Source organism: Gallinula chloropus, assembly GCF_964237585.1.
Source record: "Gallinula chloropus genome assembly, chromosome: 19".
NCBI classification, from domain to species: domain Eukaryota; kingdom Metazoa; phylum Chordata; class Aves; order Gruiformes; family Rallidae; genus Gallinula; species Gallinula chloropus.
This window is the reverse complement of record NC_140104.1, coordinates 5,144,077-5,155,664: the sequence shown is the minus strand read 5'-3', so window position 1 is coordinate 5,155,664 and position 11,588 is coordinate 5,144,077. Positions and strand designations below refer to the sequence as shown.

Sequence of the window (11,588 nt, the reverse complement as noted above, 5' to 3'; positions counted from 1 at the left end):
CAGACACACACACGCCAGAGGCTCGCACACACCTTCCCATACTCTCCCGCGGTAAGTGCGTGATCCTTGCGAGGGCAGGCGCGGAGCGGGAAGCCCATCCGCCCTTGTTCTTGGTCGGTGTCTCTGGTGTCCTCTGCAGGGATAGCTCATAGCCGTGTGTCGGTCCTTCCCTTTGGTTTGCCCCTTCCCTTGGCAGTGGGAGCGGCACGGTGGGGGCTGCGGCACGCTGTGGGGATGGATGGGGAAAAGCCCTTTCACATCCCAGCAGGTCCCAGGATGTTGTGAAGGGCAGTTTCCTTCCCTCTCACCTCAGGTTTCCTGGGCAGCTGGAACAAGCAAGGTGACGCTGCTTCGTTTAGGGCTTAACTAATAGCTGAACCCCCCACCCCGGGTACCGCTTCGAGGTTAAATTCACGAGCGGTTTGTTGTGGGGGTCACGTGAGCCATCCCGATGCCTGGTCCCATGCTCCTTGGCAGCTTGGAATGGGAAGGGTGGGAGCAGAGCTCTGCTCAGCATCATCAAGGAACCTGGAGGGTGTGGGAGGACAACCAGGGCCCTTTGCGGGGGTGAGGATGCGGAGGGGCGCTCGGCTCTGCCTGGGGGAAGGCACTGGGTCACATCGGAGGCACACATGTTGATCAGTAACATCCATGAGATGAGTGACGTCTGTGGGACAGCCGTTTCTGAGCAGCTGGGCTGTGTGGGGCTAAGAAGAGCACGGGCAGGAGTGTGGCAACGGGGAAGTTTGGGGTTCTACATCCGCCTCCTTCCCACCCGTGCTGCAGCCTCCCAAACTCAACCAGGTCCCAAAGAACCGGGGTGTCAAGGCTGTTGGGTGACCAGGCTGCCTGCAGGGACAGGCCTGGGGCCCATGTGCAGAGGTGCAGACCTCACATCGGTGTAAGGAGGAGGTTTTGGGCAGCATTGCTGTGTGTTGGCTCACGCTTCCCTCCCATGCCCTCACCATTCCCTGTGCCAGCTGATTCACATGAAGACAGCTAAATGAGAGACTCCTTTGATAAGTTAAACGATGAAAATCAGCAGAGTTTAGATGGCTTTAATTATAAACACGTCTAAAACGAACATGCCTGCCAGCAGCCCTGCTGTTTGATGCTAGCCCTCGTTATATCTGTTTTTATGAGGGGCCTGGCTTTCCAGAGCAGGCCTTCCAGTTACTTGCCAGTTATTTTCAGTCTCTTGCAGAGATTGAATGTGCAGACGAGAGTCGAGGTGGACGGTGGCCACTAAATAGCCTCTCGCTGTGGGCTGTGTGCCTTGGGGAACAGGGAGCTGCTGTGTGTCCTCCGTCTCCTCGTGTAGATTTCCCTGCCAAAAGCTCTGCCCGTGGTCTCTGCTCCACTCCCGCTCTGATCATTTATTCCTTGACAGCGCTCAGAGTGTGGATGGAGTTGTTAGGTGGCTTTGGTGCAGGGCCTTGGGGCTTTGCTCTCCAGAATCACAACCCATCAGAGCAGGGGGGCATGGCATGAGGGGTTCAGTGCCCCCAACCCTGGAGCCAGGCATTTGAATGTGGGGTGTTGGGGGAAGGGACCCCTGTACTGCAGAGCTTGGGGTGCGAGGGAACGCTTTGGGAGCAGGGCAGGTTTGAGGATGGGGATGTGGCAGCACCGCTCGCGCCACTATGGGAGAAGCATGGGAGCACACGTTGTGTCCTGCCGTGTTGGGGGTGCCTGCACGGCCCCCTGCTCTGCTTTGAGGGAGCCTGGACATCCCAGGGAAGGAAGTGGGTGGGCAGCCGGACCGACCATCTGCAAGGAAAGGCAGCCAGTGCCATGGGACAAATAGCGTAAGCATGGGCCCGGCCATAATCCTCTTCCTCACAAGGGCCTGAGCCCCCACCCCTTCCCCTGGTGCACTGGGACAGCGGCAGAAGTGTCCCCGTGGTACGATCCTGGCTCAGAGCGTGAGGTGGGAGGAGGAGAACGTGTGAACCCAATGGCCAGAACTTGGAAATCTGCTTTTTTAGTAAGTTGTGACGCTCAGGTGCTTCGCGGCGTGATCTGAAAAGGAAAAACCCACAGCCCTTTGTGCCAGAGCAGCCCGGGCTGGTGCCCGAGAGCTTCGCCTACCCCTCGACCCCGAGCAGGGGGTGCTGCGGCCGCACTGCAGAGTACACAGGAATAAGGCGCAGAGACACAGGCAGCGTGTTCCGGCGGCTCGTTGCAGAGGAGACAGGGCCACACATGTTACCATCGTGTCCTGAGACCCACTGCCCGATGCCGGTGCGGTGCCATGGGGCTGGAGCCGGGGCTGCCCTACAGGGGCCATTGCAGGGCTGGTGCTGCCACTGTCAGCCGGCTCTGGGCTGCGCTGGGCTCCCGCTGCGCTGCCAGGATGTTACTCTGTCTGTTCCTCCCCACTTTTGCTGCCTCTTACTGAATTTAAGGGGAAAACAAGAAAGCCCATCGGACTCGAACTGCCCGGTTGGTATTTGCTGCCACCCAGGCGAAGCGAGGCCACCGGGGGGTCAGCACCCCCCATTTGGCATCTCCATTCCCGTACCGAGCATGCAGCTGGGGCTGCAGGCAGGGTCTCCTGGCCCCCTCCCACATGCTCCACTGTACCCTGACGGCCCCCTGCTCCACAGCCCAGACACACACGGTTGCTTTGGCGACTGCTCTATCTTCCATCACATTATTTTTTCCCTAGGCCTCTCTAACTCAGTACCCAGCCTTTGTTTTAATTCCAATCGCTCCCTTTCTGTGTCTTTCTTCTTTTTTTTTCCTTTTTTTTCTTTTTTTAATTTCTGGGACTTATCTTTTCAGTTTAATCTATTAATTTCTGTTCTTATTTCACTTTGCAGACTATTTGCCGATTTCACAAGACATAATTTTTATCAACTAGTTCTTAAAGATGCATAACAAATTAATCGGGGTTTACTACAGTGCTAATGAGAGAGAGAGAGAAAAAGCCTGGGTGGTCCATGTTTAATATCAATGTCCACTGAAAAATTGCTGCTCTTACTGGCTGGTTTGATTGACTGGACTTTTTATTTTATTTTTTTAAAGGCTCCATATCCTCACTGCTTTGAGTTTGCTATTTTTTATTTTATTTTATTTTATTCTTTTATTTTATTTTCCCCTCTGCTTTGTTATGAGTTTTTAATGCCCACTTGGAATGTAACTCACAGGGATTGGGGATAGGGGCATTACAAAGGCGTGACTTCTCACAAACTTCTTAGCAAGAGTTTTATCAAGGAACCAAAAAAAACCCCAATGATTGGGTCTCAAATGAGATTGGCACTTTGTAACAGAGACCTTCAGTCAGCATTAGGGTGGAGCGAGACTGGCGTCTGCTGTCAATAGCATCATTAGCAGCGCGGGGTTTAATTATCAAACCCAGAGCCCTGTGAGCCCGTGGCGCTGGCGGCTGCAGGCATAGAAGACCCATGTCTCCTATTGCTTCTCTTCAGTGAAAACATCCCAGAGCTGCCACAATCCTGCAAGGGCCACAGCTGGAAGCCACCAAACAGCATCCCACAGCACCCCCTGCCCAGCTCCCTCCCAGTAACACCCCCCACCCTCAGCCAGGACACTCCCACGCACTCCATGCTTGCAAATCATGGGCAAACTCCTTAAATTTCAACAGGGGGGATGAGCTGTACCCAGCTAGCTTAAGCCCTCACACCTCTTGATCCCTACCCAAAGCACAGAGGGGCTGCAGAGCTCCCCAATAACGCCTCCTCCTTTGCCTTCAGTCCTGACTGGACCAGACACTGGGCTTTTGGGTAGAAAACACACCTTGTATTTAAATTCTGCTTCCCTTCAGCGTTCCTACCCCCTCTTAACAAGTTTGTGAGAAGTAAACTGCATGCTTACAGTAGAACTGTAATGCATTTTAATGTTTGTTAATCCACTTGTTTAAAATGTTGGTGTCAAAGGCTCTACAGTCCACGGCTACGCTGTTCATTCCATTAAAGATGCTTGATGTAATAATTGGTTAGTTTTCTTTTTTACTTTTCTGCGGGCAAGAGCTTTTTTTTTTTAATCTGTATGGCTTCTTATTGTTTTGTTTGGGGTTTTTTTTGCTATGAATTGCTTTGCTTTTGTGAACTTGTCTTAGTGTGCATGATTTGCAGACATTTTGGCTATTGTGAATTGCCTCATTTTTTGTAAATAGTCCATCTGTGCTTTGCTTTTTTTTTTTCTTTGCTTTTTTTTTTTTTTTGCTTTTTTTTAATGACTTTTTTCCTGTAAGTAACTCGAGGTAGAAAATAATAATAAATTGTTTACAACGGATATGCTGTGTTGCTGCTCTCTTAGCTTGCAGTTTTAATACTTGGGTTCGGACACACCAAATAACCAGTACCAATGACAATCGAATAAACGAATAAAACAACCATCACTCAGAGTGTGTGACCCCGGTGATTGAAGAGCCCGCAGACGAGCGCTTACGTGAGAGGTGTGTTTACAGCAGAGGTTAAAACCCAAAGAGACGACAGAGCATTTGTAATTGGGGGCAGAGGAGTGACTCCGGGTTAAGATTGCGGCATTCCCACTGGTCTGATCTTCCACCGCTGTGGGCAGCACAGTCCGTGCCAGCGACTGAGGTGGGTTTAAGCATCAAACCCCATAAAGAGTGTTAGAAACCCTTGTTGAGAACTCTCTCCAGCACTAATGGTGCAGGAAGCTCTTTGCTGTTTGGAATTGGGGAGGAAAACCAGGTAACGCTTCGTGCAGTAGGGAAGGAGCCGGCTGGGGTGGCAGCCGGTGTTCCCAGGGCAGGCCTGCAGTGGGACAGGCACGGCTGGCCATACCTGCAGGGAGGGACACAGCCACCCCTGAGTTAACTCAGACTTTCTTCCGTCATCACCTGGGTGGTTGGGGGCTGTCAGAGTCACTTAGAAGCCTTCAGCTTGGGAATTTAATCATCTACATTTTTTTTAATTATAAGGATTTGTTTGCTTGTGTGTTTGTTAAAGCTTATTCAAACCTTTGTATATGGCACAGGTGAGGAAAACAAATGTCTTCACAAACTTTCCAGAGCTCAGGGCAATACACTTGCTCATTAATAACAGTAACTCCATAGTCTGCAAAGCCCAGCCTTGGGCCCCTCTCCCGCAGTGCCTGATGCTGTGAAAATGCAGCGCAGGATCAGTTCAGAGTCTGAAACGGTGGTTTGCATTATGCTGGACCCCCAGTGCTGGGCAGGAAGGTGTCCCTGTGTGACAGTTACTTGTGATGCTTGCCTGGTACCACTAAGAGTTATTTTCTGGGTCAGGAAAAGGAGCTGGTGCCAAAGACAAGGGTAATTATTGTAATAATGACAGTCTTAAGTCTTCTTTTTCCTAGTGTCTGAGGGAGGAGGTGAGGTAAGGAAGCTCCCGTCTCTGTTCTCTGGCACACCCAGCAGTGTGAAGCTGGGAGTTGTGTTAGTGCTACAGGTCTCTTGCTCCTGGTTAATAACCCCCTAAAAGGGAGCACGTGGCTTCCACACACTGTGAAGCTGACCCTTCCCCCGTAGCAGGGGTGTGCTCAGAGAGTGTGGCATCACCAGGTAGAGTGCGGTCTGGCACGGTCAGGGAGTTGGTATGTTCAGCTCACCCCCTGCTCCCCCCACAAAGGATGTAGCCATGGTTCAGCTCCCGACGTGATGTGCACAGTGCTTCACTGACCCCAAGCTGCCTTCCTGTGCACACGAGCACCCAGCTGCTCCAGTGATGTGAAGTGATTTTAAAGCAGAGATGCCACCTGCACACGGCTTCTTTGCTGGTAAAGCTGTTACACAGGTCTGGGGCCTGTAGGACACTTGGTAACGGGAGCAAAGTTTGGTTGTGATACTGAAATGACCAAACTTCATGTTCAGAAGGAAGGAGAAATTACCAGCAGCTGCAGAATAGGAGGAGGTGACTGAAAAAAATGTATTTTGGGTTGTCTGTTGGGTTAGTTAAGCCTCGTGACAGTAAGATGCAGAACAAAGCTGGAAACGTTTCTCACTCCTTTGCCTGCCCCTTTTCCTGACTGCTTAAAACCTGCTCCTGTTATCCCTGCTGCATGCTTTTTCACCTGAAACACACTGCTGCATCTGCATGGCATAAGATGGTTTACAAAGCGCGTTTGAAATCTGCTAGAACCACCTTAATTACCGCTCTCCCACCCTCTCCGTTTCAGCCTCCTGTGGTGAGCACAAAGCCTAGAAACTGGACCTGGTTTAAAATTAAGATTTTTGGGGTTTCTTCCGCTGGCGGTGGGCAGCACCGTTCCCATTGCAGGTGCATCCCTGGAGTGAGGAGCAGCTGGAACTGCAGACAGCAAACAGAAATTAATATAGCAGAGCCCATAAATTTCCAGCCAGAAGGTACTCCTTCGAGTTCTGCTTGGGTGACAGTGGCTTTTGTTTTGACACAGGAAAAAAAAATGGTATCTAGAGCTGTTCCCAGAGTCCGAGTGGAGCTTCAGCAGCTTTGCCCCTTTGGCACATGTTTTCTGAGGAGAGCTGCATGTTTTTAATGTCGTGGAGAATTGCATAATGTTCCTTTTTCTCCTCCCATTTTCCCCAACCCTTAAAATCATCTCCTGGATATTAAATTTAAGGTGAGGGTTTCAGGGGATAAGCTGTTAATCTGAGCCTGTGGTCCGGCTTCCACCGGTTTCAGTGGCAGGGGAGCCTGGCAAGTGAAAGTGCTCCCGTGGTCCCTTTCCTGCCCCAGCAGCTCTGCACAAGGGAGGTGGCTGTGAAGGTTTCCCCTAACAACGTGTCTGGCTAAGGACCAAAACTGCCCTGCTCCTTCATTAGTTTTTTTCTCTGCTGATGCCTTGAAGAACTCCTTGAGCAGTGAGAACATCCCCAACACTGAACTGAAATGCTGAGTGTCCTATCCTCAGCGCTCGCTGATGCAAGGAGTGTGAGACAGCCTTTGAAACTTCAGGGTCATTGCCCTGAAAATGAGGGATGGGACAGGGAGGAGAGAAAAGGGGAAAAAGGAAAAAAAACCCCAACCAACCGGTCCCTCAGGAGCTCTGTGCTGCGGGGGATGCTGCAGCAACTGAGCTCCTGAGCCATCGTCGCTTCTGCAGTGAACAGGCCACAGCTGCAGCACTGAAAGTGTCATGAGAATAATTACTCATAGGAGTAAAAAGCCATGACGTAGCCACCCGCCTGGGGAAGGAGACGTGGCTCACCCTGGAGAATGAGGAATGTGGTCTGGGACACCAGTTCTGCTGTAAGGGACACTACATGTCCAAGCTGGCCAGAGCACAGCAGCCAGCCTGCTTCTATACTTACTGCCTCACCCCTCTAGAGATCCCAACTTTTAACTGTTAAAAACTGGGAGCTGGGGGTTGCAAAGGGCTTGAAGAGATTGGTCTCCTTAAAGCACAACAGCATCCAGCTGTGAATGTTTTTCACCTGCATTTAGTTGTAGGCTGATAATTAAGTAGCTTCTAGGTCCTTCTCTGCCTGGTGATTGCTGCAGTGATGCCCTAAAGGTCTCTGTGCTCAGCATCACAATCTCTCCTCTGGCCTTTTTTATATCATGGCTGATGAAGTACCCAGTGGCAGTTCCTCCAGCAAGGCAGTGGGCAGTTCCCAGGGATGGTTGTTGGGCCCAGAGAGCTGCGGTGCCTGAGAGGGGCACTTATTCATCACTTCGAAACGTGTAAGTTGTGGAGAGTTTCCTACCTTGTCCTCCAGTGAATTGTCTTCTCTTCTGTGTAGCTGCTTCTTGTCTGCATTGAATTTTCCCAGCCTCAGCCTCCAGATGTGAGTACTTTGTTCATGGGGAAGGATCTGCCTTCTGATAATACTTATCCAGATAGTTTAGATCATTCATAAAAATCTAAGCAGGCGCTTTAACCAAATAGCTCATTGTCTCTACCACTGAAGCAACTGCAATGAGGCTTGAAGCGAATCAGTGCCACTTTGCTGGACTTCAAATGTATGCCTTGCTGCTGTGCCACCTTAACCTGCCCGTGCTTGCTCCACAGCAGGGGAATGAAATCCCCAGCTGCTGTGCTGTGGCACAGCTTGGCTGTAGGGAATTAAGTCACAGGTATCCCTCCCCCCACTGCCAGCCCTTCAGTTCTGCTCACCTTGTTTCTTAAAGGCTGATGGTAAACCTTTGGCTTCGAGCTGTACAATGAGAGATGTTTTCATCGGAGTGATCAGCTTAGTACTAACGAAGTACTTGCTTTGGAAGGGGTTTGGTGGAGGTTCAGCCCCTTGGCTGCCTTCACTTGAAGCTCACAATTCTCTGTGTTTCACCAGTTGCTAAATTAGGGAGCATCCCAGTCCCATACCAGGTTGGAGTGCTGAGTGGTGGCAGGTATAGTTTCCATAGGACGCATCTGAGCAGTGTAGCAGGTGCCTCTAGGATGGGAACTGTTTCTAAACAGAGCAACTGAACTAAATCAGTGACTGGCTTTGGCTTCTGGCTCACAGTTTTCTGAATAAATAAGTTTTCTTAGAATATGCCTGTTTGCCTTTGAGAAGTTTTCCAGTTCTGTGTATGGTGAAATAACTGCAGGAGGGTTATTACACGTGAAACGACACAGAATGATAATTTGGAGGCAAACAAGGCTTTGTCTCACTGATGCATAAAGTAATTACTGGGCAAAAGTGCATCATTCTCATTTTAAAACCCGTGGCCTGAGAGCGGTAAACAGCTGAAAAATGGGTCGTTTGCTGTACATAAAGTGGAAGTGCCAAATTTTAAATTAACTATATTTGGGTTTTATTGTTTTGTTGAAATTCCAAAGCAGAAATATTTGCTCATAACAACATCCATCTGCAAACACACGTCCGGCGCCTGACGTGGAGAACGCTCCTGCGGAATCCTGCCCCGCGCCGCACGCTGTAAGCAGCCCACGGCTGTGCCCTGCACCACGCGGCGGCCGCTTAATGAGGTTTCCATTATGCATGATGTGCTCGATCTGAAGTTCGCTAATTTTCCGACCTGGTGAAAGAGATTTTAATAAGCTTGATGTAACGTGATGTATTAAAGACAAAGGGAAACGTTTAATGGGGCTGTCACAGCAGAGGACTCAGGAGCGGGCTCGGGGATGCTGGAAGTGTTAATGGAACCGAAATGAAGCTTAGGGAAGAAATTCCCTGTTTCCATGGAGGTCTGTCCTGCAGACCTTGGGCCCTTTGCCGTTGCACAGACGGTGCTACCCCCCTTCCTTAAAGACTACTCAGGGTCACTGGTGGGAAACGTGAGACATTTCAAAGAGGGCTTACAGCTGCATCCACATTTGCTTCTTGTGGGCTTTGGGAGAGCATCTTCAATCAAATCCCGGAATTGTTAATTGCTCCTAAGTCATGGTAATGAGCTGGGGATGGTTTGGTAGAAACCTGATCTTTCATCAGTTCTAGGCAAGGTTTGATTGCTCTGAGTACAGAACCACAAGATGCTTTGGGTTGGAAGGGACCTCAAAGCTCATCAGGTACATGTTCTTCTCTAAATACTGAGTGTTTGGTTGTCAATCTAAGCCTTGAAATGGGAGCAGGATTTTTTTCTCTGGTGCTCTTGTTTCCTCAGAGAAAGGGAGGGGGAGGCAGAGACAGAGAGGTCTGAAAGATGAAGGTTTTAAACGTAACGGGATTGGTTTGGGATGGAGCTTTCCCTTGGGCGTGCTCACCATTAAAGACTACGGTTTTGTCCGGTAAATTGGACCCACGCCTGCCTGCCTTCAAAAAAAAAAACAAAGCTACCAGGCTCTTCTGCTTCATGGTTTTGAGTCTCTGATACTTTTGAAATGAAGCCGAAAGATCCTACAAAGAGGATAACGCTGCCTAATGGAAAGAATAATGCAAGCGAGAACCCATTTGAAATGACAGCTGTGAGCCTCGCCAGGCTTCTGTGCGCTGATCAAAGCCGCTGGTAACGGCGGTTGAAAAGAGGGTATCGGTTTCCCCCCCTCTCCTTCTCCCACTCCACCTGCAGATGATTTTATATTCCAGGCTTTGCACTTCTTTCCCTGGGAGATCAAGTGAACCTCCTAAACGGCCGGCGTGCAGAGCAGCGCACTGGGGAGCACCATGGGTGCAAGGGGCAAAGAAAGGGGGGGGATGCAGCCTTGGAGGTGCGCAGGGCCCTTAAAAACCCCGCGCAAGGAGCTGCAGGAGTTGGAGTTCAGCTCCTCTGCCAAGCCCCAGTCTGTAGCAGGGAGGAGAGGGGGTTGCTTCCTGGGAGGAGTCCCATGACAGTGGTTGGTTTATCCTCCAAGCGTGTCCCATCAGTTTGGTTATTCCCTGGAGTTGGGTGATGACTTGAGAACCTCAGCTGCTGTTTTTATTGCCGTGTTCAAGCCGTGCGCCCATTGCTGACGTCCCACCTCGCGTGCCTCCAGCGCTTTGGCCAGTAGAAGCAGAGAAAATCCTTTTTGGTGTAATATTTCTTGGTGTAAGAAGGAATTCCGTGATCTTTGTGGCTTCTTGGGGGTTCAATCGCTGGTGCCTTGTTTGTAGAGGACGGGGCCTTGTGTTCCCAGAGATTTGGGCTCTGCAGGGGCTGAAACAGGCTGTGATTTCTCATAGACAGAGCCCAGACTGCACTGAGGGAACTCTGGCAGCTTGTGCAGAGGAATGGGGTGTAAAATGTATTCCTCACTGATTTGGGAGAAGGGGGGATCACCGGCCCTTGATCCCCCTTCTCCCAAACTTCTTTGTACCTTGGAGGAGGAGGCTGCTTGCAGCTAGATGGCGAATAAATCTTTGACCGTAGGGCAAAGCATTTAAAAACAGATGTGTCCATCTTCCCTCACGCGAGGCTGCCTCAGTATTTAAAGTGAAACCATTGATGCAGGAAGCAGAAAAATTTATCTGTGAAAAATTGAACTCCAGATACTGGATTGAGCTCGTTCGGAGCAGTAAGAGAGCATGAAATTGGTGTGAATCCTCAGGGCTTTCCTGGACAGTGTGCAAGCTCATTGCAAAATATTTATTGTAAAATACCTTCTAATTGCAGGGCCTGAAGTGGGAACTTTTGTCCTTTGGAGCAGCTTTAGTGTCTGGTGGACACACAAAGACAGACAGGGATGATTTCAGCAGGAATCAGAGCGCCTTAAACAAACACAATGAGTGAATCGATCTCTCCTGCCACCTCATTTCATTTTCCAGTTGATGTCTGAGAGTGGAGGGCTCGGATGGAGCCGGGCTGGTGCCGGCTGCAGACCCTGCCTGTCCGGGGGTGGGATCTGGAGCACGCTGTGGTCCATGCTCCCATTGACTTCCAGGTGCTCCATTCCTGGCACCCAGTTACCTCCAAGCTACCTGTTAAAAATGAACTGGGAGCATGCAAGGCCCTCGGTGGCTGGTACAAAGAATCTGCTGACACCCCACAGTCCCCCATGACCCCTGGGGTACCCTATGGCCAGCAGTCCTGTATGCTCAGAGCCAGCACTTGGTCGCCTGGAGCAGCCTTGTGCTTCCCAGGCACTGTTGAGAGTCACACAATGAGTTCTGCCCACTAACACATCTCCTTGCCCCCTTGGAGGTGTCCCCGGTGCCCTGTGCTGGGGTCCTCATCAGTCAGAGTGGGATGGGTCGCATCCTCTTATACCACTGCTTGGGGAAGGTGCTGCTGGGACTCAGCAGTGGGATTTCACCCTATTTTAAACCCCAGTGT

General features: G+C 50.6%; 1 protein-coding gene across 8 annotated transcripts in view; it reads left to right on the top strand.

The window, feature by feature from the left end:
- Positions 1-11,588, top strand: part of MSI2 (musashi RNA binding protein 2) — a 225,210-nt gene that overhangs the window by 187,321 nt on the left and 26,301 nt on the right. The window lies entirely within an intron of this gene.